Here is a 7455-nt window from a genome sequence, read left to right as displayed (position 1 = left end):
TTTTAGCTGTACAAAGCGTATATGGATATTAAAACATGTCTTGTCAATATGCTTGTACATCATAGTCTAGGCGAATAAGTGAAATGCAATGAATGCACATATTTTTAAAAAAAAAAAAAAATCATGTGCATCTTTACAGGCACTGACCTCCAGATCGTGCGACAAAATTGTAGAAAAATGTTCCACTTTAACAGTGAGATTTGACACCAGCTTCAAATCTGCGAAATAAATTAAATAATCGAATAAATAAATAGATATATAGATAAATACACGAAGAAGGCGTTTAGTAACTGTATAACTACTTAAATAAATAAAATTTAAGTCATATGAACGACTTACATAAACTTGTAATCAAGACCAATTATGTAAAATATGCATTCTAAAACAAGGTCATTATTTAAAATGCTCACAACTGCTCACGTTTTTAATACCCAGTTAATGAAAATTTGATACCTTAACTTTAATTTAGCATGTCTACATTTTTTAGGAAATTTTAGGAAATCTAGAAGAATTTAGTTTAAAATGGATAGATAGAAAACTGTAAACGCTTACTTTTATGAGTCACTGTTATCTGAAGAGTTAAAATATCACAGAAACGCAGGCTTTAAGAAATAGAACATTTATTCTACCGATGAATCCCCCGCAGTGCGCATTGTTTGTATTAATTAGTTTCAAAATATGACACGTGCGCATATGTCACCCACAACTTCCGTTTTGTTGAAATTTTGATGCATCTGCTGATTTACGATAAAACCGCGGTGCCGCCCAGTGTGTTCAAAGGATTATGTTAATTACATGTGAAATGGTGATAATTAAGTGACTGTGGTGATATATCTCGTAGGATTCTGAAAGGAGCTCAGCAAGGAACAACATGTGGTATAATAAATAATTATCACCAATTATCTCGTCCGCACTCCATCTCTATATTACCTCCATGAGTAAATGTAATTATATGTGTATAAGTAACAAAATGTCAAGAAAAATGTAGATCTAGTATATTTCAATAAATTGAGAATTTAACCAAACTTGAAAAAAAATCCTAAAGTATCATTAAAATTAAAACGTAACAGGACAAAGATGTTTATACAATATATATAAATGATACGGTTAATAGTAAGCAAATGTGATTGCGAGCCCCGCCCACCTTTTCCCGCGAAATGACGTTAACGCGATACAGTTCATAGCTCGTGTGCAGAAGGGAAAGTTGTGTATTGTAGAGTGTTGTAATCTGGTGGGATATTTTCGCAAAAAAAATAATTAAACATGGAGGATCAACAGCAGCCAGAAATTATGAGGGTTCATCTGTCCAGGCCCGATTCTGGTATGTCATGGGGCTTCAGACTGCAGGGCGGAGTGGATTTTAATACACAGTTATCTGTACAAGGGGTAAGCGGCATTCTTTTGATGTTTTTCAAGGTAAACAAATCGTAGGTATATAGATTATTGTACAAGGATACGCTACTGTATGTTTACACTATGGATTTAAAGTAAGGATTATACAGGTTGCTTGTGTATTGATTAAATTGGCAACGTAAACAAGTTAGATCAGATATCTAAGTTTATTTTGTTTGAATTTGATCAGTATGATTGACAGTCGATGTAATATAATATCTCAGGAAATAGGTAAATCCTAGCAGCCAGTATACTCTACCAGCCTCACTCTCATACCTGCCTCTCTATATATGGCATACTACCTGATTATAAATCCTAGCAACATATGAAAGTTGACTCCAGGTTTCCCCAGGTTTTTCCTACTGTACTAGTATATTTACACTGTATGCATGCAGTTGCATTTACAACATAGTGTTTTGCATGCCTGATCATGCAATTACATAACTATATACCAGGCCGTCATGTTTTATTTTCAAATAGGTCAATACTACAATGTTCTCATTATTGGAGTTATACTTGTAACATCAAAAGTGATGTACATGTGTTACCTAAGTGCATCCAGAGTTCAAATATATGTTAGTTTTGTTACAAACTTTAATACCTTGGGGATTCAAAAATTCAAATTCCTGTGATAGATAATGATTTCAAATCGATCTAGTAAAACTATTTCAAAATCACATAAAAATCTATTGTTTAGTTGGGCTTAAAAGGCATAAAAATAGAGAAAAAACTGTATATTAAACCTCTAATATAATTACCAACATTTTTAGCAACAAAACTAATGAATTTAAAAAGAAATTTTATGTACAGTATACCTGGTGAATGATAACTTTTTTTTAAATATCAAACCAGTAAATGTGTGTTATAATTGCAACATGTATGCATAAGATCAGATGATGTTTAATATCTTTATTTGCATAAATATAGTTATACAAATTTGAACTCCACTGCTACAGGTGTAAAATACATCTATAATGGTTACTGATCATGAAGTCATTTTCATTGCATGTCACAAGTACATTGTGTATTGAAACTCTCTTGTTTGGAAGAAAATCAATTGAAATTTTAATGTAAATTTTGTTTTAACAAATTCTTTTTCCCAAATTAGTCATTATGTTTTTCTTGTGAGTAAACTTTATTTTATGAAAAGGCTTTAATATGAAAATAAACCACACATTGTGAGGTAATACTCTTGGTTAAATGAATGTGTTCTGTTACATTTTAATATTTCCTGTCCTCTTGTTGGGGCTGGTATAATTTCAAGCACTGTGAATGGTGGTTTTCTCATTGCTAAGGTGTTTAAGTGATTCGGAAAATGTAAACAACATTCCAACACTCACAGCAATTCTGAATTGAATTTTAAGTAGCTAAATATGACAAACTGTTTTATTTGCTAAATTTACCTCAATAAATCCCCCCTAGGCACCTGCTTATGTTTCTGAAGTTGTGTGTATTCTATAATATTACTTTTTTTAATGTCTTTACATGAATTTAACTCTATTCTTCAACAATATATTAATTTTGTAATGGCACTCAGTTGCATGGACAATAATGCTGGATTGTGTACTACTACTAGTTTATTCTCCACATGTATTAAACCAACAACTTCCATAACTTTAATCAGAGTAGGAGAACTATATATTCCCTCCTGTCAAATTTTTTTTGATAAACATTTGTTTCTCCAAGAAAAAAAATCACTATAACGGGGTTGAATTCTCACAAAATAAAAAATATCATCTTTAAATACTTTTTTGCTAAAGCGTGGAAAACGTCTTTAAATGGAAATATTATTGGTAAAGCAAACTTAGGCTTTTGATTTTATAATAATGTCAAGAACTGATGAAACAGCCATCCAAATAGATATTATGCATAATTACAGGGTTAGAAAAGAGCTACTTTTAATATTACACATGAACTTTTACAGTCATAAAGGGAGGTAATCAAAAACAGTATATTCAATAAAAACATTCTAGTATGTTGATCACTATTCAAACCTTTGACAAATATTAGAGAAAAAATAGGATTCAAAAAGAAAATATATTTATGTTTAATAATGGAAATTGTGGTAGTCACTGGAAAATGTGGTAGCCACTGGATATATAAAAGTCTTACTTTACATAATATGATCTGCTTTAAATCGTCAGGTCACCTCTTCCAGGTCATTATTATCTCCACGAAATTAATTTCTTGTTAAACAGAGAAGACTGAATCTGTTACGTTATTGTGGAACAAAATCACTATTAATTTTGTATGTCACAGTAATTTCATAGCATCAGATGTCACAGAAGAAACCAAAAAAAAATTACAGCTAGGCAGATATTTGGTGACTGCCTTTTTTAAGATGTTGATAATAATCCTTGATATCATGTTAGAATGAAAATAATTTATTTTGAACAGTGGTTTTCTCCTTTAGATGCATATTATTATATCACTTGTCCTTGTGATATATATAGTCCTTCACATCTAAACTCCAGATTATGATTTTATTCAATGACAAAATCCTGCTATAAGGATATGTTATTTTTTTATAATCTGAAATTTAGTTCAAGGCATATGGGCTGTTTTCTTTAAATTGTTCTTTAAAATAATCATGGGAATTTTTTTAAAACCTGAATTATTCTCTTTTCAGACTAAAAATGGTACACATTTTGTAGTAAAGTTGATATATAAGTTTTGTAAACAATGTGCCACTACATGCTTTAGTTTTAATATGTGACTATGTAAATCATTGATATTTTATACAGAATAGAGATTTTTTTTCTTTTGCTCAAAATTTTGTATAAATATGGTACAAGAAACAGATGTGCTTTGTGACCTGGTTAGTCACTTCTGATGTAATTTTATACTCTAACTTTCCTTCACACATTTAAAGATAACTGGAGCGGGTTAAGACATTTCATGTGAACAAAAGTGGAACATTGCATTTTGACCAGGACCTGCAATACATGTAAAATGTACTGAGTGTATATGAATAAATTTTGAAATCTTGAAATATATAAAATTACTGTAGTGTTCAAAATGTTCAAAGTGCTTAGATGTTGTATAAAAATATGATTACTAACCAGCTATCATATTATTAAGAAAATGTATACACAGAGAATTTGACTGTTCTAAACACTTTTTATTTTGTCAAAATCTTAATAGTAATACAAAAAATGTATATCAAATCAGAAGCTTTTTTGTCAGTAGTAAATATATTCCCTATTAAATTTCCTAATTTTGTCAGTATTTCCCCCCAATGACTTGAAGTGTCTTGGAACTTTAACATTATATTATATGATACTTTCTAGTTCTGCAAAGGCCAAAGTTTTTCTAAAAGCATCCCTTGGAAGTTTTAAGTTGGAGATACTAATACTATCCTCTTGTTAACCTAACTTTTGAGCCATAAACCTATTTGTTGGAGGAAAAAAGCACTTCGTAGGTCCAGAATCGAATCAGTTATAAATAAGTGTTTCCACCATTGCAGTGTTGTGGGCCAAAATCTCTTGCTGCACTGCCAGTTTTATTTTCAGAATGTTATATATTTACCAGCCTTTAGGTATAATAAATCATTCTGGCATCTCTTTCAATCACCTACTTAACTCCCACATAATTTCAATGCAACTGTATGGATAGTGTTTGATGTACAAATACTATATGTTTGAAGACTCTTTTCACTCAGTGACTGCAGGCTCAAGAATAATCTCTATTGAAATTCTTTCAGAAATTTTAATTATTTCCTGTAGTATTTCACAATAGGAACCAGACAGTCCGCTCCCCTGGAACCCTCCACCAGATGTTTCATTATATTAAAAAGGACAAACCCCTTCCATGCATTTAATAGAATAATCATAATTATGCAAATTATTTATTGAATTAATTTTGTTTTTGAGTATCAGCATTCTGTATTTAAACCTTACCATAACACATATCTGTAAAAAATATACAATTTATGAGAGGGTTCAAAATTCAGTGGGAGGGCTGGGTTTCATGTTGGAGGATCGAGTTTCTTTCTACTGTCTTGCAACACCCTGATACTATCAACAAAGTCAAACAGAGCCTGGTCTAACATACCCATCAACAAATAATTCCATTGCTGTACATATACAGACCCATCTACTTCAGGAGCAGCAGATGCTTCCAGTGCTGTGCACATACATCCAATATACATTGGAAGTAGCAGATGCTTCCAATGCTGTACATACCGTATACAGACCCGTCTACTTCAGGAGCAGAAATGCTTCCAGTGCTGTACACATACATCCAATATACATTGGAAGTAGCAGATGCTTCCAATGCTGTACATATACAGATCCATCTACTTCAGGAGTAGCACGTGCTTCCAGTGCTGTACACATACATCCAATATACATTGGAAGTAGCAGATGCTTCCAATGCTGTACATATACAGATCCATCTACTTCAGGAGTAGCACATGCTTCCAGTGCTGTACACATACATCCAATATACATTGGAAGTAGCAGAATGATGCTTCCAATGCTGTACATTACAGACCCATCTACTTCAGGAGTAGCAGATGCTTCCAGTGCTGTACATATACAGATGCTGCTTCCAGTGCTGTACACATACATCCAATATACCTTGGAAGTAGCACATGCTTCCAATGCTGTACACATACAGACCCATCTACTTCAGGAGTAGCACGTGCTTCCAATGCTGTACATATACAGACCCATCTACTTCAGGAGTAGCAGATGCCTTCAGTGCTGTATACATACATCCAATATACCTTGGAAGTAGCAGATGCTTCCAATGCTGTACATATACAGACCCTTCTACTTCAGGAGTAGCAGATGCTTCCAGTGCTGTACACATACAGACCCATCTACTTCAGGAGTAGCACATGCTTCCAATGCTATACACATACAGACCCATCTACTTCAGGAGTAGCAGATGCCTTCAGTGCTGTAAACATACATCCAATATACCTTGGAAGTAGCACATGCTTCCAGTGCGTACATATACAGACCCATCTACTTCAGGAGCAGTAGATGCTTCCAGTGCTATACACATACATCCAATATACCTTGGAAGAAGCACATGCTTCCAATGCTGTACATATACAGACCCATCTACTTCAGGACTAGCAGATACTTCCACTGCTGTAAACATACATCCAGTATACCTTGGAAGTAGCAGATGCTTTCAATGCGTACATATACAGACCTTCTACTTCAGAGTAGCAGATGCTTCCAGTGCTGTACACATACAGACCCATCTACTTCAGGAGTATCACATGCTCCAATGCTGTACATATACAGACCCATCTACTTCAGGAGTAGCAACATGCTTCCAATGCTTACATATACAGACCATCTACTTCAGGAATAGCACATGCTTCAAATGCTGTACATATACAGACCCATCTACTTAGGAGCAGCAGATACTCCACTGCTGTATACCATACATCCATATAACCTTGGAAGTAGCAGATGCTTCCACATGCTGTAACATAATACAGACCCATCTACTTCAGAGCACCGATACTTCCACTGCTGTAACATACATCGAATATACCTTGAAGTAGCAGATGCTTCAAATGCTGTACATATACAGACCCATCTACTTCAGGAGTAGCACATGCTTCCAGTGCTGTACATATACAGACCCATCTACTTCAGGAGTAGCACATGCTTCCAATGCTCTACATATACAGACCCATCTACTTCAGGAATAGCACATGCTTCCAATGCTGTACATATACAGACCCATCTACTTCAGGAGTAGCAGATGCTTCCAGTGCTGTACACATACATCCAATATACCTTGGAAGTAGCACATGCTTCCAATGCTGTACACATACAGACCCATCTACTTCAGGAGTAGCACATGCTTCCAATGCTGTACATATACAGACCCATCTACTTCAGGAGTAGCAGATGCCTTCAGTGCTGTATACATACATCCAATATACCTTTGAAGTAGCAGATGCTTCCAATGCTGTACATATACAGACCCTTCTACTTCAGGAGTAGCAGATGCTTCCAGTGCTGTACACATACAGACCCATCTACTTCAGGAGTAGCACATGCTTCCAATGCTATACACATACAGACCCATCTA

The sequence above is a fragment of the Mercenaria mercenaria genome, chromosome 2, assembly GCF_021730395.1.
Source record: "Mercenaria mercenaria strain notata chromosome 2, MADL_Memer_1, whole genome shotgun sequence".
NCBI lineage: Eukaryota > Metazoa > Mollusca > Bivalvia > Venerida > Veneridae > Mercenaria > Mercenaria mercenaria.
The sequence above is the reverse complement of the archived record's forward strand: the minus strand, read 5'-3'. Positions refer to the sequence as shown.